Source organism: Athene noctua, unplaced genomic scaffold (genome assembly GCF_965140245.1).
Source record: "Athene noctua unplaced genomic scaffold, bAthNoc1.hap1.1 HAP1_HAP1_scaffold_31, whole genome shotgun sequence".
NCBI lineage: Eukaryota > Metazoa > Chordata > Aves > Strigiformes > Strigidae > Athene > Athene noctua.
In genome coordinates, this window is record NW_027437536.1 from 1,816,678 (window position 1) to 1,841,073 (window position 24,396).

General features: G+C 47.9%; 2 long non-coding RNA genes across 2 annotated transcripts in view; one reads left to right on the forward strand and one right to left on the reverse strand.

Moving 5' to 3' along the window:
• Positions 1 to 24,396, reverse strand: part of LOC141974119 (uncharacterized) — a 165,815-nt gene that overhangs the window by 69,805 nt on the left and 71,614 nt on the right. The window lies entirely within an intron of this gene.
• LOC141974122 (uncharacterized) lies at positions 4,844 to 24,103 on the forward strand. The gene is made up of 3 exons (XR_012635690.1): positions 4,844 to 5,206; positions 23,221 to 23,312; positions 23,932 to 24,103. It is a non-coding gene; the product is annotated as an uncharacterized LOC141974122 (long non-coding RNA).

The following is a 24,396-nucleotide window of genomic DNA, read 5'->3' on the forward strand; positions in this document are numbered from 1 at the left end:
TGAGCCTTTGGTTAAAGCGAGAGCCTTTTCCATGATCTCCCGTGTTTCTGGGCCGTAAGGATGTCAGCCATACAATGATACAGAGCAGCCTGGGGGACCTGCACTCTAACAGGGCTCAAAGCCTTTGCAACAAACCCTGACACATCGTGGGACTGTTTTCATGCCTTGTGGTAAAACAGCCCAGTGGCACCGTCTCGCAGGTTCACTGACATTAACACTGGGAACAGAGAAGGCAAATCTAGGTGCATCATCCGGATGCAAGGGAATGGTAAAAACCCCAGTCCTTTAGGTCAGTTATTACAAGGTGCCAGTTTTGGGGAATCATTGCTGGGGAGGGCATTCCTGGCTGTAACGCACCTGTATCCTCCACGGCATCATTAATGTGTCAGAGATCATGTAAAAGTCACCATTTACCACTTTTCTTTAAAATAACAAACACCGGGGAGTTCCAAGGACTGGGCGTAGGAACGATATGTCCTGCAGTTCCTGAACTCAAGCGTTCAGGTGGCACAACTTTTCCCTTGGCAGGGGCCACTGACCCACCCACACAGGGGATTCTGTTTCCCAGGTGAGTTTCAGGGGGGTTTCAGGGGGGGTTGTGCTGCAGTGGTGATTAAGACAAATTCGATGTAATTTGAGTTCCCCATCGAGCCATACAGTCACGACCCCAAAATATGAGAGGGGTTTCCAATATAAATGGACAAATATTCGCTACCCGGTTTTCTGGGCCCCTCATGAGATCTTTGCTTTGAAACGCTACAGCGTGACACCAGCCCCGAAAAGTGCTTGAGCTACCCGAGCTAACGGCCAATGCTGCGGCCATCTGCTCGCAGATATTAGGGTCACATCCGCGCCAGTATCTAAAATGCCTGTCAGCTCAACAGGTTCTTCTGCTCTGGTGAGGGCACATTTTACCAGAGGTCGACCTTGTGCCACTGCCTGAGCCCAAAATATTTGAGGAGTACCTGCGGATCCAAATCCTGAGTCACCCCGGCTTCTCGGCATCCTGCTGGGGGGAGCTGCAGTAAGATAAACAAGCTGAGCAATTTTTGACCCTTTTGTTACTGAACACGGGGGTACCGGGGTCCAGGCCATAATTCTGATTTCCCCGTCAGAATCGGCATCTATGACCCCTGGCAAAACGAACAACCCCTGTCAGGTTTAGATGCTCTTCCCAGTAATAATGCACTTTTCCCATTTCCCAGCGGTCCATATACTCCTGTTGGCATAAGGATACCGTGGTCTCTAATAATGTTACTGACTCGGAGGCTGCCAGCTCCACGCCTGATCGATAGTGACTAAATTATGACAAACCGCCACTGATTGCAATATTTTATTAGTGTCTTTTGTTCACACTTGGGCCTGGAGGTCCCCCTATCTCCTTCCAGTGCTCTAAAATACTGACACACCGTGAAACGGCGAATACTACAAACAGCAAAACCCCTCTCAGAACATATAAAGCCATTGCTTGTTGATGATGTGGTGCTGACAGACAAGGGACGCTGCATGACAGCGTCAGCACCTTCTCTGTGCAAAAACTGCTGCTTTTGGGGGGAGGCTGGAGGGCGGGGAAGGCGGGCGCGGGCCGAGAGCGCTGTGCCGGGCTCGGCCGCAGGCGGTCACTCCGCGGCGGGGGGGGCTCGGGGAGGCCCCGGGCCGCCGCCGCCAGCTCCGCACTTTGAGAGTGTCCGAAACCAAGTTCCCAGTGGTCGCTGGCTCGCTGGTAGGCTGATCCCCGCGGGCAACTGCATCCCGCAGCCCTTCCCCTATTTCAGCCATGTTGCCGGTTCAGGGGCTGTGACGGCATCGGCGGGATGCCGTGGGTTCCGCACCGGTTGAGGACCCTTCGCACGGAGGTTTCGTTCTGAGTGATCCCTCTCTCAGAGGACTCTCCCGGGTGATTTTCCGTCCATCGACGGCTCTCACGCCTCCTTACTCGTTTCCAACCCAAGGCCTCCCATCCCCGCCGTGTGGGGTCACTGTCACTGGAAACACCGTTGGTCCAAGCTGGTTAAACTGCCCCTCAACCACTGCATCCCGCATAACTCCCCGCCATCGGTGTGCTGGGTCACCGTTCCCCCCGCGCCTCCCGGTGCCCCCCTCCCATCTGAGCCGGCGATGGCAGCGGCCCGAGGGCCACCGTTTCCCCCTGACACCCCCCGCACTGCCGTGAAAAAGGGGTGAGCAGCAGGAGGGGGGGGCGGCGGTGCCGTAGGAATAGGCCGAGCCGATTCCTTCCTTCGCACTCCAGGTCGCTCGATCAGTTTTCTCGGTCGCTCTCGCAGCTGTGGCTCTTGTGAGCCGCACCGACATTGTTCACGCACCGCTCGGGGGGACGGGGCCGAGGGCGGGGGGGGCGGGAGCGGGGCAGGGGGGGCGCCCCGGGGTTGTTCCCTTGGGCGTCGAAGGGGAGACTCGAGCGGCGGTAAATCTGCGGATTTTTGCTCTTGAGCCTCCTGCCGCGCGGGCGCTGCGCGTGAGGCGCCCCCACCCCTCCCTTTAGGAGCTGCCCCGGGGAACAGGGACCCCCCCAACGCCACAGCGGCAGCGGAATCCTTAGGCCGGCGCCTTGTGCCGCTGCTGCCAAGGCAGCGACAGCAGAGGCGATGCTCTGCCGTTCTGCCGCCGTCTCCCCCGGAGCCTCTCGGTCCGTCGCCACGCCGGGGAGTTTCCCGCTGCCGTTGGCACCTGAACTCAGGTCATCCCACCGTGCCGCGCCGATCCTTTCCCCAGGAACTACTTCAGAGGCTGCGCTCGCTGTGGGGATTAGCCCGCGCTGCCCAGCCCATGGCAGCAACTGCCTCAGGTTCCCCTCATCGTAAGATAATCCTCTCCTAGAGAGTGTATGTTGGAGGAGCTTGACCGCTGCCATCCCCGGGACCGGCGCTGCCGTCCCCGGGACCGGCCCCGGAGCCGCGCTGCCCGCCCCGGGACCGAACACCGGTGCCGCGCTGCCCTTCCCAGGACCGGGCCCCGATGGCGCTGCCATCCCCGGGACCGGGCCCCGACGGCGCTGCCATCCTCGGGACCGGACCCCGGTGCTGCGCTGCCCGCCCCGGGACCGGACCACAGTATCCTTGCAGCTGCTTTGGACACTTGCTGTCATTCTTCCAGCTTCAAAGAGAAATGTGGGCCCGATCGTGCCGTCAGCGCTGACAAACTTTGTGAATCCATGCGAGCCCTTCACCCGAAGGAAATGGAGGACTGAGATGTCGTTCTGAAAGCATCTCGGTACTTTCCGGTAACTGACAGGCCCTTTTCCTTTCTCTTTTCCCTTTGCCAGTCTGTGTTGCAGGCCTCAGCAGAGTCCAGCAGGGCTGGGCTCTGTTCTGTGCTTCGCGAGTCGTTAGTGCACTGCATACAGTGCCATTGCTGGATACTGACCAGCTAAATAAATGCTGGAAAGCCTTGGTTTCACAGAATTTTGCTCACCCCCCATGCGATCTAGAAAACAAGCTGCCGTTTGGAAGCGTACCTGTTTCCATGTTCATAGTGCCTTCTGACTGTGCATAGCACAGCCTTTGCTGCTTCGGGAACCGCCACAGGAAAATACCTGATTAAGATACAAAGTAGATGCGACTTGGTTGTTTTTCAGATAATTTTTGCTTTCAGAAATGAGAAGGGCTGATGCTGACCTCAGCGTAGCAAAGGCAGGTCCCGCGCAGGCGGAGTGCTCCTGTGCTGTATGTACATGGGTGTATAATGCAGCCCACATGAGCTGGGCTGATGGCAGCTTCAGTTTCACTGCTGTCAGAGCTTTGCAGCTCCCTGAGTGAGCTGGCTGCTCTGAATGAATGTTAGCGTAATGTATGCAGCCGATAAGCGATGTGAGTGCTTGAGTGACTGGCGAAGCGCTTTAACGTACCATTTTCAGCTTGATGTTACGTGACATCAGCAGAAGGCCACGTGCCAGTCCTCAGGCTTGATATTAAAGTCAATCTGCTCTTTGGATTTCAGAGGCCAGAGGAAACACAGTGCTGCCTGACACAAGCCCACAGACCAGCCCCAACCCAGTCGGTCCCATCCTGCGTTCCCTGCTGGGCCTCAGGTCAGTGTCTTCCTTATCGACGAATCAAGATGTGCGATTCGATGAAAAGAAAAAACTGCGACTGATCGTCTTTGACCTGCGTAATGCCGAAAATGTGATTCTGTTTGGCTGCAGAAAGGGAGCATGTATGTATCATGTGTATGGTTTTGAAGGTATTTGTTTGGAGAGATGAGCTTTTGGTCTGTTTTCCTAAAACAAAACCTACGCAGTTTTGCATATTTATTTGCAAAACTATTTGAATTTCTTACAGAAGTTATTTTTTCAATACATGTCATAATTTAATATTAAAAAGCTTGTGCATTTTTAATGCAGCCTTCTTGGCTCTGACAGCTCTGCCTGTCGCACACAGCTACTGCGTTAGTAAAGGCACTTCATTATCTTTTGTGCCAGGTATTTATTTTCTTTTGAACAAAATGGGGGCATAACAGTATGTCACTGTATAACATTTTAAAAGATTTCCCACATGGCTGAACAGTTTTATCCAGGTTCAGCCACGCTCTAAGAAGATACTCAATGTTTTTCCGCTTTGCAGGTCCATACAGTTTCTGGTAATTGTCACTGCAGCATTTTCAGCTTTTACCAGTCCCTATACAACGGGAAAAATCGGGGATATGCGGGCATTTAGGTACTTGCAGGCTGATTTGAGTCGGGCCTTCCTGTGTTCAGAATTACTTACCTTCAGCGCATGATGGATTTTCCAGTCTAGGTTCCAGTGGGATTGCTGCCGCGCTACATGACTGCGACGCTTACAGCTTCGGCCGGGCAAGCCTGTCAGAACTGTCTGCGTCGGTGAGAACCTACGCTTTCAGATCTGGGAAGCAGTGCGTGTCTAGGCTGGAACACAAGGGGATCCCGAGCCAGGAGACTTACCAAGGGTGTGGTACTGAGCCATGCACAGTAAAACAGGCTCGCTGTCTGAGTTTTGTTACAGCCGTCCCTGACAGCCCAACAGTTAGCCTCAGAGCAGCGGGCGTGATGCCAGGAGGCACTCCAGCCCTGAATCAGCCGCTCCTTAGTCCCTTCAACATGGCTGGGCAGCTGGGGGGCAACAAGGACTCGGCCGAACTCTCCCTACAGCGAATCTCACCAGCATCCCAGGGCTGGTACCACCAGCTGCAGCAGGAGGCATCATGACTTTGCCGCTGCCAAAGCTGCAAGGTAAGTCACGTTTAGAATTTTTCTCATAGGTTCTTTTGCCTGTTTGTTCCACCTCATCTCTCTTTTAAACCGCGTGATCTCTTTTCCAATGAAATGTTGCTCTTGCTGCATACTGGAAGTTAATACTTGGATCGTTTCTAAACACTTGGTACTGAAGGGATATTCGCATTTTTATAGAAACAGGTTGGAGCTTGCATCTTAGATTCTGTGGGTCAGTAATGTAAAGTACTTGAATGACTCAGTAGGCTTTTCTGTTGTCAGTGATCAATCTTCCGTACTCGGTTCACTTCAGAATTTCAAATGGCAACATGAAGACAGGTATTAGGTTTCACCGCCGCTGATTAGGGTAGCTGAATGAACAGGGGCAACTAAACCCACGGTATTGCATCAAAATCACTTTCAAAAATCCCTTTTACTATAAAATCAGAGTTTTCTCAGCTGCCATCAGTGCCCCAGACGTGCATGCTTGTTCTTGCTGTGGAAGGTCTGCTTTATCAGTCAGGTTGTGCCATCCTCATCCGAGCTGTTGAGGGAGTTACATGACTCCAGAGTCACAGGCAAAAAGTTCATCTCTGTATGGATCCTCGCCGTTGTCTCAGCTGTACCATGCTTGCAAGAGTTCTACCCTGAGATCTCTGCTGCGTCCTCCCTGGGGTCTCAAATCAGACTGCAAAGCAGTTCTGCGAGACACCTTACCCCTGTTCTTCCCCAGTATTCTCTGCCGTTCTGGGTCTCACCCTGTTAGAAACAGTACTCAATCGAAACACAGAGGATATAAAATACAGATGTATTTTTTACTCCTCAGAATTACATTGATTGCTTCTCAGAAAGCCGCTGCTGCTGAACAGAGCTCAGCCAAGTACAGCAAGATATTAGCCAGCAGGTTACAATTGAATTGTACAGCTTTAATGGAAAAGGATGCGGAGGGACTGCCCGGTATGAAAGTGATAAAGGGGTGAGCAGGAAGTATCAAAGCTTCAGCTTTTTCCATTTCTTTCTTTGTTTCTTTTTATTTCTTGCAGATGGAAATGGTAGGAAAAGTTTTCCTCAGGTGGAATATTAATTTTAAAAAATAAATTCTCTGCACTGTGCCTGAAGTACTGTTTAGTTATTAAACTCTGGTGACAACTGGTTACCAGGTGAATTGTGTGAAGCACCAAATCCTACAGGTTGTCAAGCAGAAAAAAGAGGAGACAGCTCGTGTGTCGAGCAAACTCCCTTACAAACCGCGTGCATAGTACTCTCACCTGCTGGAGCAGCGACTTGCCTTTACCTTGTGCCTGCTTTAAAGTTTAGTGTCAACACACCTCTCTTCTCACAGTTGTAAACGGGTTTCGCTTTAGTGTTTAAAATACCGTCTCTCTCAGAGCATTAGGCTGCACCGAAGATCCTGTCCTTCCTAAATCACAGATGAAAAGGACACACCGATGCACAAATTTTGCTGCGTTAAAATTTGAGAGTGGATGTAAATCAGGGAACTGGAGATTAAAAAAATAATGCGGGAACAGGAGCGGGGAAAAGCAGATATAACAGAGTGAAGGGCAAGTGGCTTTTTAGGGTGGGTGGGGGATGAAATCTTAATGAAGAAACAGGCATTGCAAAAATGCATCCTTCCACTGCGGAGTGCTCCAGGTTATAGTGGCTGGGCACGTAGTATTCTGCAGGAACATCAACTCGTGCCGTTCTTACATCATTTCTTCACCCCACGGTGCGGAGCTGGAGGGTAGGGATTAAGCTGGGAAACCTTTGCTCTTCATTTAGCCAGGGGCGTCTAATTGCGAGCTAAAAGGTGCAGCTCTGCTGCCAAACAACTTCTGCAAGCAGTGACCTTACCAGGTGAGAAGTTTCCAGCTATAACCGTTGCTGGCAGATAGAAGCATGGGATCAAACAGGGCCTTGCTGGAGCATCCGGGGCAGTTCCCTACCTGTGGATGCCACCACACCTTCCATAACGTAGCGAAACCAGGCGATACTCCTCAACTTTCATCTCTCTTAAACCTCACCGGGCCTGGTCAGCCGAGAGGAGTGGGGGACGTGTTTCCATGCTGTTCTCTGACCTATCTCACTCCTCCTGTTGTCACGCCTGCTGTCCCTGGGTTGCCAGCGCAGCCAAGCCAGGTGTCCACAGCGTCTGTGAGCTGGAGCTTCTCCTGCTGTCTTTTACTTCTTCTCTCATCAGTAAACTGCTAAACCTTTTCATCACAAACTACCTCAGTTAGGTCACTCAGAAGACAACACCCTGAAGACTTTTTGATTAACGTACGAATTCAGAAAAGTCCTGATCTAACAGAGTACTTGAATTCATACTAAACGCTGATCAAGGAAATAATCCCACTAAATCTTCTGTGATCCATATATGCGTTTAACTGATTTTCTTCTCAGGGGCTTTCAGACCTCAGGGTGATTGGATAAAACAATTACACCTCTTGCTTGTGGAAAGAGAAAAGAGCCTTCAGTGACAGGAATCACAGGAATCATAGAGGAGATATGTTAAGCATTTAAAATGAGAAAATGAGTCTCTTTAGGAATTCAAGGCACAGGTAAAATGGAGTGACTAATGATACGGAAGTTACCCAGTACAACTTATTCGGTGAAATTACCGATTCTTCAGTTGTCAGTTACCTAGAAATAAGATTTTTTTTTCCCCAAATACATTTGTGTTAAAGTGTTCAGTTGCTGTATGGTCGTGATCCCCACTAAGTCAATTAGAATGTGTAAATTCCTGCTGTGACATTTGCACAAAAATATGTTTTCACTGTCTCCTTTTAAGCAAATTTCATATGCACAAGGAATGTGCAAAGAATAGACACTTGGAGGACGCACCCTTCTCTCTTCCCTTGCACTTAATCAATTAGTAAGACTTGAGTGATCTGGGTCATGTCCTTAGGAAGGGTTCCCATTCCTTTGTGTTCCAAGAGAAAACCACAACCCTTCCTTTTCCGACCACACCAGCTGGCTCTGTTGGAGTATTTGTCCTTCAAGGTTTGGTGCTGCGGTTCTCAAGTGCCCAGAACCCGTGAAAACAATCTGAGATTAAACAGCAGAAATTCCTGGTGTGAGGAAGCGCAGCCTGCCTGTAAAAGGAGGTAAATGGCCACGGGGTCCCTCCTGCCTCTTACTGATTCAGCAGATGCTTATGCATATGTCGGCTCAAGCACTGGGGTGTCCTGTTAAATATAAAAAATGGCCATTGTAATGATCCCGTCAGCTAATGGGGAAGCTGAGGCACAGAGTGGCGAAGTGACTGCCCTGTGTTTCTCAGCAGGACGATAGCAACACCAGCCTTAGAAATCATGTTTCCCAGGTCCCGTCTGCCAAGGGTCCGTTTACAGATTTGTAGGGGAGAGCACGAGAGCGCTGCGTTTAAATTAACGTCAGAAGAGAACGCGTCAGAGAATACGTTGCAGGGTATTTTCCGGGCATTCCCACAAAACTTTTCTTACAGATTGATTTCAAGGCTGAATCCTGCTGGTCTCGCAGGCATATCTCACTGGCTTTAGGGTGGCTGCTTCTGTAAGTAAAATCAGCAATACTGAGTCATGTACTTTAGCCCAAGCAAAGGTTCTGTTAGAATAGGAGAAAAAGAATGGTTCAGAGAAAGCACAGCCGACGGCTGAAGTGTAAATGCTTTTCCTCCTTTTCTGTCTTCTTTCCCTAGAGCAGTACATGGTTGCAGTAGGGGGTGGGGATTAAGCAATCCTGTCCACTTTCTGCACATCTAAAGCAGTTTGTATTTTTGACGGAATTTTTGGTTTCGGAACAAAGGCCATGAAAGATTTTTAGTTCTACATGTGGTTACATTTCAAAAGTGTACCTGCTTTTAGAGGTGGGGGAAGGAGAGAAGGGAGGAGTACCAACTACTTGGGTCTCGTGCCAGACTTTAAGGTAAAATTAACTCCTTAAAAAAGATTTTTAAAGAGAACACAACCTTTTTCTAATGTGCATTAAGAATGTTGGAGAGCTTACTGAAGCATGTGCTTTGAGCTTTCAGGAGCAATCTGTGGTCAGGGGTTTGAAATGAAAATTGATCTGTGATTTACATGGTCAGTGGAAAGAAAATTAACTTATGGAAGGTTGTAATGAAATATTAGACAAGTAAAAAAGTAGATGGGGATCTAGTGGAACTAAAAAGTCCCATCTGGAGGAATTGTGTGACATTTTTACATTGATCTGTGTTCTGCGTGAGTTGTAATGTTAGTGGTAATTTTATGGGACTGAACTGAAATGAAAAGGGTGTTGCCACAGACTGCCGACAATATCGGCTTGTGTTCAGTGGAGATCCTGCATCCTTTTCCCCATTTTCCTATAATGTGGCTCATTGCACTTTTTTTCAGCCGCTGTCGTTGAATTGATTCAGCCTTTTACTTGAGGTTATTCAAGAAGAACATCCAGTGCTCACAGATACAGTCTAGCAGCACATTTCAAAGCAACACTGCTGCTTCCACTGACCCCGGCACAGCTGAGGCACTGTCCAGGGGACCCTTTGCAATATCTGCTGAAAGGGCAGGTTACCACTCGGAAACACAGTTTATTGACAGAGTTTGAAAAATACGTTCTCTTCTGATTTGTGACTCATCAGCACAGTAGGAGTGAAGAATCAAAGCTTCTCCAGAACACATCTATCTGTTCCTCTGACCCTTTGAACTCTGCTGTTCAGTGCAGGACATCCCCGATTGCTCTTGCTGTCAGCTTCGTGGAGAATGAAGGGAGAGAAATACTTCAGAGTGACATGATGCCACGCTCCCCGCACTCTTCTCCTGCTTTTGTACTAGACAATCTTTCGCCTGTTTCAATAATCCAGACTTTACTGCTCTTGGAAAGAGGAGCTCTTGTCCTACCTTCTGACATAACCCTCCTTCTGTAGTCTCCCCGTATGACACCTCCTGATTTATCGTCGTTTACGCCCTTTGAAATGTAGGGCTCTGATTTGGCAGAAGATTAATATTCTTTGGAATCAGTAGGCTCTATTAGAGCCTTTGGGGAAACTCGTCCCATCATGGATTTAAAACACCTCCAGTTTTCAAAGTGTAGAGAAGAATCTTCCCATCAAAGGCTTGCTTCCTTCTGTTATTAAATGAATTCGCAGTAGGTCCTATCAAAGCTTTGTTTGTTGTGGACACCTTATCCCCCTGCTCACAGGAGAGGTGTGTTAGATTTCCCGAGCTTGTGGAAGTACGTTTATGCTATTTCTTTTTCTCCGTTCCTTTAGGAAAGACGTAGGTCTGATTCAAATACATGCCAGGCATTCTAGTTTCTTTGAACTGCACAGGGCTTCAACTCAGCTCAGCACCATGCAGGATTTGGACACTGCCGAGCAAACACAGACCGTAGCCTTGTAACTCTTCTCAGTGTTATTTTTTTCTAATGAAAACTGGAGAATCGGGTTTGAACTTTTACCATGTGCATATCACCATTAGCTGAAAGAGGCTTACACATCACATTGTACAACTAATATATGCAGTGTATTAGTTTGAAGAAGGCTGTTGTCAAAGAAAATAGCTTGAAAGAAACCATGTTATTTCTCCAGGAAATTAGTTTTGTAAGCATCTTTGAAAGAGGAGAAATATCCCAAATCTATCCCAAACAGGACAGATGTTTTTCAGCAGAATGCTGTGGCTAATGGCTGTAGGAGCAGCCTCTCTAATCACAGGCTACTGTAAAGGTCAGAATTAGGCATTGGCTTTCCGTCCTGTGCATCTGAAACAATATACCCTAGCGAACGTAACCGGGAAACGGTGGTAACTGAGCCTATTGAACCCTCAGCACTGCAGAAAGACAAGTTTTGAGAGAAGATGCTGAGTGGATCCTGCAGCTGGTAACTGTCATCCTGGGAATAATGACACTAATTACTAGATGCTCGCCCCAGACCCTTGGCCTGTGACTTTGACGGAGTCAATGACTGCTGCTCTGGAGAGCGTAGTGCTGGTAGATTTGCAGTAGGTGTCAGCAGAGCAAAAAGGCCCCAGGGAAGAGACTTGGCTCTGATGATCTTCAGGGTCCCCACTTTTACAGACCACAAGGACCTCACTGAACGATCAGATAACGTCTGCACAGACCACAGAGCAGTTGAGGATTTTCTAACAGAGAGATCCTTTTCATCATAAAGTTCCTGACTTGTAAAGTTAAGATTACGACCATGTAAGCTCAGACTCATAGCACTTGCAACCAGCAGGTTTTACTTTTGAGGCTGTGCTTTAAATGAACCACAAGCCCCATTTTTTTCTATCGTCCTTCCTCCTGACCCGAGTTACGTGGACTCTATTTCTCCGGGAGTTAATTTAAAATGCGACCAAATATTTATTGACATCATTTCATTTTTGTAGGCCTTTAAATACTGGGAAGTTTATTTTACGTAGGAGAGTGGGTCTAGTTCCTTGGACTGTTATGTTCTCTGTCTCTGTCTCTCTTTCTCCCCTCCCAGCCCACAACAGATAAGTATATCAATCTGGTAATAGCCATAAATTCAGGGCATATAATCTAGCTGTCTTCTAAGGGTGAATATCAGGGATAACCCTGTATCCTTAAAATCAATAGCTGACTGGTGGCAACAGAAGAATTCCAGTAAAATCAAGATTCTGTTCATCAGGCACAGAGGAAAATGTAAGGAGAGCTGTATTTCTCTTGCTCCTGCAGTTTGTGAAGGAAAGGATTATTGATATACTTTGGAATATTAGTTCAGAACCTTTGATCAGATGGAGTGAAAAAACATTTGAGTGCTGCCCCATGCTGGAGCCTGTTTTGTCTAAACAGCCAACAAGGTAATACTGTAACACCGCAAATCCAGGTTACTTACCCTCCTGTGCGACTAGCTGACGGTTCCTCATATTGTCTTCAGGGAGACAGGAGAGACTGTCGAGGCAGAGCTTCTCTTAACTGCATGTGCTGCTTCTGATGGTTTCCCACGGCACTGCGAGGGGACAGGAGAGATCCTTAAGGCCTGGGTGAGTTGTCCCGGTCTGAGCTGTCAAGCTGCCAGCTGACAGAGCTCCTAGCCACCTTTAGTTAGATAGAAGAGAAGAACTGCTTATAGAAAAATCCTTGGAAGTTTGAAAGAATTGGAAAAACCAGTGCTTAAACATTGCTTTGAATGTAGAACCTGGAGTACAACCCTAGTATCTGTACAGCACTTAGAAGCAGGAATAAACATGGCGCTTGTATGAGCAGTTCATTTCTTTTCTACAGCCTGCAACAGAGAACTTAGTTTGTAAACTTGCTCTCTGTTTCAGCACTTATTTCTCACAGGCTTGTGCTGGTTTGCTTTGCTTTGTTTTGTTTACTGATTGTGCCCATAAAGGCGAGGGTACACAGTGCACTTAGTTCCCACAGCAAGGTAAGAATGCTGAAGTTCTTAAGGAAGAAAGCAGAATGCATTTTAGAAGCCACACAGGTACTAAATGGTTCCCTTGGAGACCACAGTGTCATGTAGACTAAGAGGAAGATGTGCCCAGGCGTCTGAAACCAGATACAACAGGTGAATCATTGCTGTCTCCCTTAACGAAGGTCCTGTGATTCCCCACGTGAAAATCTCTGGAAGAGTGTGTTTTATAATGGTAAGTGCAGTGTCTGTCTCAGAAGGAACAAACTATTAGAAAGGTACTGAAGTAGCAGGTCACCATTTCAGTGTGGCCTCTCGGCTCTGAATTAGAAACTATCGGCTGTGACTGGCTTATTGGAGAAAGAAGTCTGCAAGGCTCATTTAAAAACTTAACATTATTTTTTCCCGTTTAAAAGTCAGTGACAAAGAGGCTGAAACTCAAGTCAGGTTCAGGACTTAAAAATTCTCCTCTAGAATTTTAAATGTAGATTCGTTTACAGTTGCCAGGAGACTGTAGGGGCAGACACTCAGAAGTTTCTGGTACAGAGCTGGATGACTTGCTGAGCTTCAGCAGAATTGCTGAAATCAAGGGGTCCTTTTAGGTCTGAGTAGTTTATGCTCATCTCTATAAGCAGATTACATCTGCTACGTTAGCTGCTGTTTATGATTACGCTTTATTCCTTCAGCTCGCAGATGAAAAACTGACTGGATAAATGGCTCCTTCTCGATTTGACGTACTTCTCCAGGGTTTTAATTATGGCCTTTGGAGGTGGAATCCCTTTTATACAAGAACAGATTCACAATTTAAAAATATCGGTTGGGTTTCGTCATGACAAAGTACTTCAGGTCAGTGCAAGGAGACAAGTATTTGCTGTGTTTAATTTTCAGAAAGCAATGTGATGACAAGGGACAAATATAAAAGTTCCGGTGGTGCATGTAGTTTGCCAGAACCAACTCGAGTGGAGGACGTGTGTCCTGCTTTAGAATGGTTTGAAATGTCAACAACCGCGCCTTTCCCCTGTAAAACAGACAGGGGCTCAGCACAGGGGGGATCAACCTCCAACGGGAATCATTTATTCTCATGTTGCACATGCCTCCCCTTCCTTGCCTTACCAGCTGCTTTGATATGTGTTAAAGTGGTAGAAGATGCTCATTCACTTTGCTTTGTTCACGCTGCTGTTAAAAGCACCGTGTATTTAATGAGAGTACAGAAGACAGGAAAAGATTCCTTTGCGTTATGGAGGAAAGGCTGTCACGATACTTTAGTCAGTGATGTTCTCGCGTTCTCCTGAAAGGTATTCAAGGCTGGTTAGCAGAACAGCCTTGTTCTACTACTACTACCTTTTTTTGTGGTGGGTTTGTAGATTGAAAGATAGCCTTTGAAGAAAATCTCTGCGTAGCTACATTAAAAAAAAAAAAAAAAAAAAAAAAAAAGGAAAAAATTAAGCACCTGTGACTTTATCGAGTAGAAATAATGATTTCCATGCCCATGATTTGTATCATCTTGCCATCTAAACGTGTTCTACAACCATTAATTAAGATTTCCCCATATCTGTTAAGTAATGTTCTCTCCATTTCATTGCTGAGGGAATTAAGATGCTGAGAAGTCAGGGAGCAATAGAACCCAACATCTGCCTTCAAACCTCTTCCTGTGCAGTGATCCCTTTCCTTTCTGCACAGTATTTTCTTCCCTTCCATGCTCAGAGTCTAAAAACACCGGCAGGAAGGAAGCACCCCTGGAAAGAATTGGGGACTCCAAGATCAAAGTTGTTTCTTCCAGAAAAATAAACCTCAGACCTCTCATTCCCTGTTCTGTATTCCTCAGCAACGCCTTGATTTTAGTGGCTGTCCCCCTGATTTATGTTTCTGGAGACAGGTGTTTTGTGTTGAGGCCCTAGATTTGCAGTACCCCAAATTCAGAAAAGAGTTCTGAGCGAGGAGGAGGACAGAAAGGGCTCTGCTACGCTTTTACTGCAGAGTTCCTTGGGAAAAGCAGAGCAGCAGGATGCAGTCCAAAGAGAAGTACTGGGGGGAAGCATCTTCAGTTAGAGGTAGTCATGCTCTCTTGTGCTTTCCTGGGAGGCTGAGAGGACAGAGGGGAGAAGCACGGTGCACTGAGAGTCCTAACTTCATAGGGTTCGATACACTCGATGGCAGTTTGTCTCCGGGGTGTTGGTTTGGGTTTAGGGTACAAGATTTCCCTGTGAATCCTGAAGGTAGCTATCAAGTACCCAGAGACCTGCAGTATCTCTTCAGTGCTGTGTTTCCACAGAGCAGGGGGCAGAGCTTGCCCTCAAGTTGTTCTTACTGTAGGTAGACTTCCTAGATAGAGGTATCCCCGCAAAAACTATGATCATTTTTGTATGGTTGCTTGTTTATAATTTGGTTTTCTGTCAGTGCCTGAGGAGCAGAGTGAGATCCCATTGTGCTGTGCACTTAGAAAATCCTGAGCTAGAGCAGCTCCCAAAGCGGCACGTAAGGCAGGAGACCCCGGGTTAATATGGTCAGATAGGGAAGACAAAGAAACAGGAAAGCAGTAGCGGTCAGTAGGGTCTTAATGGACACTGTCTGACCTTGACGGGTAAATGAGAGAGAATGGGGGAAGAGGAAGGGGTGGGCAATACAGATCCTTGAAAATGAAAAGAAGCAACTTGTATTCAAGGTGATGAAGAAAAGGTAAGCTAACTAAACGATGTGAAAAGACAGCTCAGATAGCAGCCTTGGAGGACCAGCAGCACTCTACGTGGGTAAAAGGGACCGATTTCTTTTCTTGTGAGGAAAGAAAGGATGTTGTCAAAAGACAAGAGTTTTGGCTGTGCAAGTAGATCGGGAGAACCTGAGAGTAGGCTAGGTGTAAAGAGAGTGTGCGATTTAGGAGCTGACAGGCAGATTTGTTTGCTGTCAGCACACAGACGGAATTGAATTGGTGTCCTTGAGATGACTCGGATAAAGGGTTAGGAGGACCAGGGCAAGGATCTGAAGGAACTGCTACAGAAAGCTGGAATGAGGGATGAGAAGGATCTTCCGCAAGGCATGCCAGTGGAGCCAGGTGCACATCTGCTCGCCTGGGAGGCGGCCGAACTCTCTCCGCATATCTCGCAGCTCAGTCGGGGACAGAGATCGGACGATCACCTCGGGCCCTTCCTCCTGTTCCCGTGCCGGGCCCGTCCCCATCCCCCCCTTTGCGAGCTGACTTTCTGGTGTATTTGGTTTCTGTATCGGGGCGACTGATCCCGGCCCTGGCTGTCTCTCTGGCTCAGCTGCTGTGCTGGTGGAGGCGACCGAGCCTGGCTCTGCCTGTGCCCCCGGCCCAGCTGCTGTCCCAGTAAGTTCACTCTCAGACCCTGCAGCCCTTCCTCCCCCTTGAGGGCAGTGAGTGGCGTTCAAAAGGACACGGCAGGCATGGGCAAGTCCCCAGCGCGTCGCAGCGAGCTGTGTCTCCCGGGTTTTGCCAGGTTGCCGACACACCTTTTCTAAGCACTCCGCCAGTTTATCAGGGCTCTGCATTTGTTCGGGGGTGCAATTCCAAAGCCTTGGGGGTGCCCACCGACTCAGGTGCTTGCCCATCTCTTCCCACAGCCCTTGCCACTCACTGTTACCTGACCTCGGGGCAGGTTTCCGGGCACTGCTATTGTTGGAGAAATACCGCCTGGCCAAAACCCAAATCAGGCAGCCACTCAGAGAGCATTGTGCCGCAACCACACTGGCCTGGATGCTCCCAGGACAGTTAAAGCTCTCCCCAGCCGAGAGGATCTCTTCCTCTGGCTCACCCACAGAGGGGGTGAGACCCCTCACAAAAGCCCAGGCAGCAAACAGGTACCGCCCCCCCCAGCGATACCAGCACATTATAAGCTGTCAGGAGCCAGTAGAGCAAAAAAACACCCTTGACACATTTTCCACCACCAACAACCACCAGCACTGGGAACACACAGTGGATACAAGGATTAATCCAGCCCCACCACGCAAGGAAGTGGGCCAGCACTGCAAATATTTTCTTAGCAAACAATACAAAGAAACCCAGAAAGATTGCACCTAACAGATTGCTCCAACACACCCTGGTCAGGGTCTTGGCGCATGGACCTGACCTCAGCAGGGTCTGAATAACCCGGCTAGTGCCCTCTCCCCACTGCTGGGAAACCACCCTAGCCTAGCCGAGCCAGGACAAGGTACAAATCCTTCACACCCCAACGTCGGGCAGTGATCCCTTGGGCCAGCTGAACAGCCAAAACCAGCTGCTCCACGTTGTCTCATTAGATCTGCCACCCTACACTTTGCAGTGGCCAAAGACAAAACAGGCCGTTGCTTGGCAGCAGCCTGGGGCTGCTTGGCACCGCAGCAGAAGCATGCTCCTAGCTCGGGCCGTGGCCAGCCCCAGGCACAGAGAGAAGGAGGAAGAGGAGGAGGAGGACCACAGGCAGCGCCAAGCTTCATTATTGCAGCAAGATGCACAGGCTGTAGGTTAGCTTTCTAAGCCGGTAACAAAGCCTGCAGAGATGGAGAGGGACACACACCTTCTCTGAGTCTCTCAGGAGCACGGTGAGGTCTGGAGAGCCATCAGTGAAGGGGATCATGTCGTTTTCACACCACTGCTGAGGCTGGCAGTGGGCTCCCATCTCCGGGTGCTTCTGAAAACAGAGGGCTGGCGAGGCGGCCTTCCAGTGCTTGGCAGAATAGCAAAGGACTCTGAGTGCCATTAGTGAAAGGTCAGCTACAGGCACCCCAACTCCAGCTCAGACACCTACCGTGATTAAGTTCCAGGGTGATGACACATTTCCCTTTATTGCGACTCTTTCAAACTGCCTTTCTGCCAGCCAACCCTTGTCAAGGATGGAGGCACTTTCAGGGGAAGGCCCTATTACTGTATGGGTTGTCTTTCTCTCCCAGCGTGTATTACAAGCGCAGAACCACAGTAAACAGGGCTGGCTACCAACCTTCCCCTTTAAGATGATAAGGCACCAGTAGCTGATAGAGCATAGCTTTAGTAGTGTCCTGTTTAGCTGTGTTGGAGGAGACAATATTCATCCCTTCAGAATAATGTCTCATAACTTCCATTGCAGGTCCCTGTGGTCCCTCACATGGAAGCCACAAAAACGCACACCCTGCTAAATAATTGATTTCTTCCTTTAAAGAAAGTGGAGTGCCAGGTTTTTTCTTCCCTGCCTTGGCATTGTCTCTACTTTCCTGAGGCCGTTGTTAATGATCATGAGACCGCTCCCAACTTCGGGACGTTCTGGACAGCACCCACTTGCACTAGAACAAAGAGCGCAAACATTTGGATTCCTCAAATTTATCTTCTTCCCCTGAGACTTTTACCTGGCTATTGGGCCCCATTGTGGCAAATGCCGCAGCATCTCTGACACGGGAGAGCAGACTGCTCTGTGCGGTAGAGCTGGCACAGTCAGGGTGGTGAGGCTGGATGCCAGCCAGTTCCACCAGGAACACTGTGCTTGGTTCCGTGCCCTTGCCTAGACAGGGAAGACTTAAATTCTCAAATCCACCCATTGCTTGCCCAGTTAGTTCCCTTCTTCCAGTGAAGGTGCTGTAAGTAAGTGTGGTGTACTCAACTTCACTGCCTGCTCAGCCTTCCTCAGCCACCCCCGGACACAAGAGATCTTGGTTCGCTGTGCCCATCTAAGGCTTCACTTCAGACCTGAAGGCTGAAGCACTTGCCAAGGCCTTCCTTCTGCAGGCTTCAGGAGCAGCACTTTGACTGAACCGAGCTGAACAAAATATGCACGGAAGCCTTTAACTCTCAGCCGTGCTTTGGGAAACATCTCTTGAAAAATGTGTACCAGAACTGGCTGGGCCAAACTGCAGAATGCCCGCACTGCAGCCGGAAACTCCTGAGAAGATAACACCAGCCTCCTAGTCCTTTGCCAAATCACCGGCGGCTGTGCTTGTGGAGGACATGTTTGTACAAGAAATTATGAAAAGTGCACAATGTGGTCTGAAAGAAATAAGCCCTCAAGGGTGCAGCTCTTGTTTTGGGAGAGAAGCTAAAAAAGAGTGGTAGTCTGTAGCATGTATCCTTACTTTTACGGTGTACCTTGGAATATGTGGAGGTTTTGGAAGCTGCTCATTCTTATATGAAGATAGATTCAAAACTTACCCTTCTTAAGTTGTTTATTATTCTTTCCAGTGCTGGGCGGAAAAAAAACAAAGGGAAAGAACATGAAATACCGTCATGTCTAAGCTGGAATCCTCACAGCCAAGGCACACTGGGGACACTCCAGATGGTGTCAAGTATTAAGAAGCAAAGAGGGGTTTCCCCCTTACTGTTTTGTCTTTTTTTCCCCTCACAATACAGAACTAATTCCTACACCTAACCTCAGAGGATTTGAGGCTGAAACAGCACAGTCCAAGCACCTCAGCAGCACTGAATGAAAACGTGCATAGCCCTTACAGGTACGGAGAGTAACAGCACTCCTTCAGAGAGCCCCTCAGCCGTGCACGATGAACCCATATCCAAACGCACGCGTTCTGTGTGGAGAGGAGGGACCTACAGGGAGTAAACGCACTCTCAGGGTAGAGTAATACAACCCTCTTCTCTGCCGCTCCCTGCTCCTGGCATCAGGGTGAATGTCATCCTGCTCCCCCATGATTGATAGGCGGGGAGACAAAACCCCCCCACAAAACAATGGAGGAAAAAAAGGTAGCAGCTGAAGGGTTTCAGAGGGAACACCCTGATATAAAAAGCTATATAAAAGGGGAGAGGGGAGGGGAAAGAGAATCTGAAGATGGCAATTGAGTATCAGCCAGGAGCAGCCCATTTCAAGGAGGGGCAGAGGCACCCCTTCCCTGCTTTCCCAGCCCAGTGGAACATGCAGAGAGAACAGAAACACACGGTCTTACCAGGGCAATGCACATCCAGATGATTAGCCTGGTAACTTCCTAATCCTCGCTGTCTGCTGTTCACAGTAAGAAGCAAAGGGTTGCTCTGGACTCTAGAGTCATATTTGCCCTGCTTGCAGAGTCTCTTTGCATGTGGTAATGCCCGCTGGAGCAACAGCGCCCTGGAACGGGAGAGTTACAGCATCTCCATTCCACACAACCCTCAGTCATACACTTAAATTCAAGTATGTACTTAACAGCACGAATTAAAAGTCATCTCAGCACTTGCCATGAGTGGCAGCAGCACGGAGAGATTCAGCAGTAAAGAGCACACCACCAAACTGGGAAAGAAAAATGTCTTCAGTAGTGAAGGAAAACAAGTAATGCCACTAATGTGAAAATGGGGAAGGAGGGTAGGTCACACCAAGGGTCCGTGACGGTCCGGCAGGAACGCTAAGGCAGATGCTGCACGGAGCTGAAGGGCTGCGCCAATCCTGCTCACAGTGCCAGGACTGCCAGAGCAGAGGGTTACATCACTGACCATAAACCTGGAAGCAAGGGAATTGTTCCCCTGGAGCTTTTTCCCCGAGCCCTCTCTCTCCAGCCTTTGCTTAAGATTCCATCAGTAGCCGTCATTAGCTTGTCAGTGTATGACCTGCCACCCTCTTTGCCAGGATGCTGAGGTCATCAGGGCTCCATTCTTAGCTGCTCGCAGCTCTCTTTCCTACCCCAGGCCTCCCACTGATAGCATTGCTGGTTGTCCCACTGGTTCTCTCCCCTCGCCCTGGGATTTCTGTCCCTTTCTTGCCATCGTGAGAGGGATTCTGTCAGTCCTTATAATTAACAACCCCAACGCTCTCGACCATAACAGACTCTTGCTTTCACCATCCTAACTGTTCCCCTCCAGCACGTTCAGTGCACTCCAAAAGCCAGCTTTTGCCTCCACAGAACAGTGCCCTGTTTAGACGGCCCAGCTGATTCCTACTGGCTGCCTTAATTTTCCTGTTTTATCTGAAGCACACACTCTCCTTGTAAACTTTCTCTGATCAGAACCCTGTTGAGTTTCACAGGCTTCCAAACGTTACCTCAGTGTTCACAAAACGCTCTACGGTTCAATTACAAATGTGCTCCAGGAGCTGTATCATTCTATAGCACATTGATACAGGCACAGGCTACCAAGAAACCCAGCACTAAATCATTTAACATGAGTCCAAAGACAACTGCAAATTGCTATAAGTGGTTAGTCAAAATAGATCCTGAAACAGGAGGAAGGGAAAGAATGTTACAGTGGTCCCTTGCTGAACTCTCAAGCAAAGGAGAGAACTGAAGTTTAATTGTGAAGACAGTATGTGACATTCCTGTTTGTTGATTTTCTTTTAGGACAGTCAGGAGAGAAAGCTGAGGTTTCTTACCCTCTAATTGCGAATCATGACATCTCACTGCCTGAAGAGGAAAGCAAAGCCATCATTCTTTTTCTGACCGTGCCTAACAAAATCCTCAGACAACGGTGCAGCAGCCCATAAAGGTTTCTCCCAGGGTCTGTCATGCTTAATACCTTCCATTAACTGAAGAAAGCACTTTTTAACTTTCAAATTGAAAATTTCAGTTTAATTTCCAAGAAGTTAACTGTAGCTTTGTTCGGATAAAAGACATCTCCCTTTTCTTCTCTTCAGAAGTCTACTAACTTTATGATCCATTTTCCCCCAGAAAACTTTCAGAGGAAGTCATTCCAGAAAAAAACAAATACGATAGTGAGGTTTTTTTAAAAGATGGGAAAATAAAAGAAACAAAAGTAGGGTTTTGGTCAAAGTTGAGCTAAGTGTGATTTTATCTTTTTACATGGTATATGTCCTGCACAAAAGCCATGAGACATGAAAAACAAGAGGGTGGGACAAATTTTAGCTTAAACCGTAACCCCATTATAATTAATCTGTGCTAGATAATTTTCCAACAGGGCAGCATAACACTTGCAAGAGCTTCCATACAACCAGCAGCTAGATCTGTTGCTTTTTATTACTTTCCTTCACGCCTCTAGTATGAGAGTGGCTATCCTGACTGATGGGCTGAATCTCTCACCCAGTATCTCCCTTAGAAGCAGGTATTCCAGGCTGCAGTCAGGATGAAGTCATGCAGGATTTCTGATGTCACGAATGGAGATGAAACAATCCCACGTGATCTCTCTGAGGAAATAATTGATGCTCTTTGCAAGCACTGTACTCCTTGGCCACAGCACCGGTGAGACACACTCTTGAACTTCTGCCTTTATCAGTGAATCACCTTGTGTCAAAGTGAACTTTCCAAATACCACTTTTTGAAAGCCTCGAGGGCAACTATGACATGATCTTAGAACTTTTAGTCCAATCTCCCCACGTTGACCTTTCTACCTGCTTCATGTTTTACCTTCTTCAGCCACAGCAGAGGTGATGTAGGAGCCCAGAGCTGGACCACTGGCCACACATGTTGCTGCCTGCAGCTCTGTGGGCACGAGGGTACAGTCCCTCTGTGGCACCAATGCACCCGGAGAATTGTCTGAGGTGGTTACTGCATTCCCCTCCTGACGGGCTCACGCTGAGTTTGGTTTCTTCAGCCACCTTTCTCTCTGCTCTGTTTAAATAGAGCCTTCTCCAGGCTGCGCGTTAATGGAACATAACATCTCAGTGCAGTATTTCATCCTCCAAAGGAAAGAGAGGCCGCTTCCACAGAGATCTAAAATCTTATTTTTAGCAAATTAGGAAAGTGTCCACTGTTTTCAGGGGCATTACTCACAACTGTAACAATATATTACTCAGCGCTGGTGCCTACTTGATCTAGAAATAAAAATGAAGAATACTGGATCATTAGAGGTCCTTATACTATTTGATTACCAAATACTAAGGCAGTTAATTTTTCAAAAGTACTATCGATGGCAATATCCATCTACCTCAGCCAGCTCCGGCCTCATCTCTGCAGTTTACCAGCCCAGCCGGCCTCAGCTGGGGGCAGGTGGAGATGGTTTCACTTGTGGGAATCATTAAAAACTTACAGCAGCTCCCCAAACCTAACGCTGTTCCATCAACCTGGGATTACTAGAGTGAAATATATTAATTTAATTGATTGAAACCTCCTGGACAAATGCGTTCCTTTTATATATGACACGTTCTCAGCTGAAAGAAAGGCCTCTTTCTACCAGGTTAAGGAAACAGAAAATGGTGTTGTGGCCCTTCCTGACTAATAAAGCAGAGAGCGCTTGCCTTCAGCATTCCCGTATTTGTCAGTGAAGCTGCAGTGACACAGTCTAAACGGTGGGAGGGAGGATTTGGGGACGAGCCCCTTGGCAGGTGATTTGTTTCGTGATCTGGTCTGTGCCCCAACTCTCCATCTTTTGGAAGCGAGCAAGCAATTGGGGCATTGGGAGTGAAGCAGACGGCTTTCCTCTGACTTAGCTTATTTTGCAGCTGTTTGCCTTCTTTTGTGCCTCATTCTCTCTCAGTTTATTCAGTGAGAGAAGTTAGAAATATTAATGCTGGAGGAGTCACGGCCCTGTAGATGTGGCTGTGTCGGTGGCTGACTAATTTCCTTTTGGCATCTTTATCTAAACACTCAACTGCTGTGTACAACAAATTAAAACTGAAGGATCAGACTTCCTTGGCCGAGATTTTAACGCTGACATTTCAAAAGCAGGCTGCTTTTCCGAAAGCCTGTCAGAGCTCTTCCACGAGAGAAGCTCTGAGCTAACTTTCTGCCGTGTCAGGGGCAGACTAGAAGTATGTTGTTGTCTGGAGAAAATGCCTGACCCAAGGGAGTAAACCTGTTTGTTCTGAACATAGTTATAGGGAGTGTGAGTGACAGTAAATGGTTTGCATGTTAGAATTGTTTTTCTTATTCCTAGCTGACCTCTTGGGACTTCTGAACTGGCGATGGAACACAAACCTGTTGCAGCAGAATTTGAAGCAGCTGATGAAAGTTGATGGTGCTGAAGGGGTTAAGTAACAAGTTAATTTCTTTAAAAATAAATTTGGTATCATAATTTTGCTGAATCCCGTATTTTGTGTTATTCATACCTTTTCTGTTCCCCACGCATCTGCCTCAGCCTCACTGCACGCACGTGCAGATTAAATCGTAGGCAGAGATCTCAGCCTTCGGGATGCTAATGCCTTTCTCCCTGCCCGCAAAGAACGTTTCACCTGAGTAGTGGTAAAACACATGGAAACGGCCCATTTCTGGAGACTAGGGTGTTTGGGGTTTTTTAGCCCTTCAGTGAATTTTTATATACAGATACATAAAGGCAAAAGCTCTTCTTCTTTCAAGATTAGAACATTGTTACATGGTGATTTTAAAGGTATTTTTAATACATGGATGTGGATGCAATCCTGCTCTGTGTTGCTGATACTTTTTAAAGAAAACTACTTCTGAAAATTCTTAGCTGAGGCAATTTATTTGCACTTCTCCCCCCCAAAAAATGTAGAAAAAGTTCCTCTCAGAATAAAGTGACTGTTTTGCTGATGGTGTTTTCTAAATTGCTGTCTTAGGATAAATTTTTAGTCACAGAAACTCCTTGAACCTTTAGATCTGAGGAGTGTGCTGGTTTTTCTCTCGGCAGATCCCTTTTCTTACCCATCCCTCTCTGAGGAAACCTGTCTGGAAATGAACCACCAGCAACAAGGAGCCCTGGGCGCGTGGGCACTGCAGTGGAGCCCTCACTGATGTTCAGAGGAACCCCCGTTAGAAATGACACCTCTGTGGCACTTGGTCTTACTTATTCTGGCCTTCTCGCCGTGTCTGAAGGGGTTTTTCCCCCCCACTGATCTTTTGATACAGGCCCTCGCTGCATTTGTTTCTGCAGCATGAACCCCCTGTGAGCTGTGAAGTCGTTCTAAGCACACCGATGAATTTATCGTAAAGGTTGCAAGGGCTGACTGCTCTAGAGAGAGGGCTGGTTGGGATGGGTTAAGGAATAAGTTGCAATTATTCTGTGGAACCTAGGAATTCCGTCCTCTGTGTTGGGTGTGCAGAGAACTGTGGCCATCAATTACTGCTTATTTTCTTTATGGCAAAGCTTTGACTT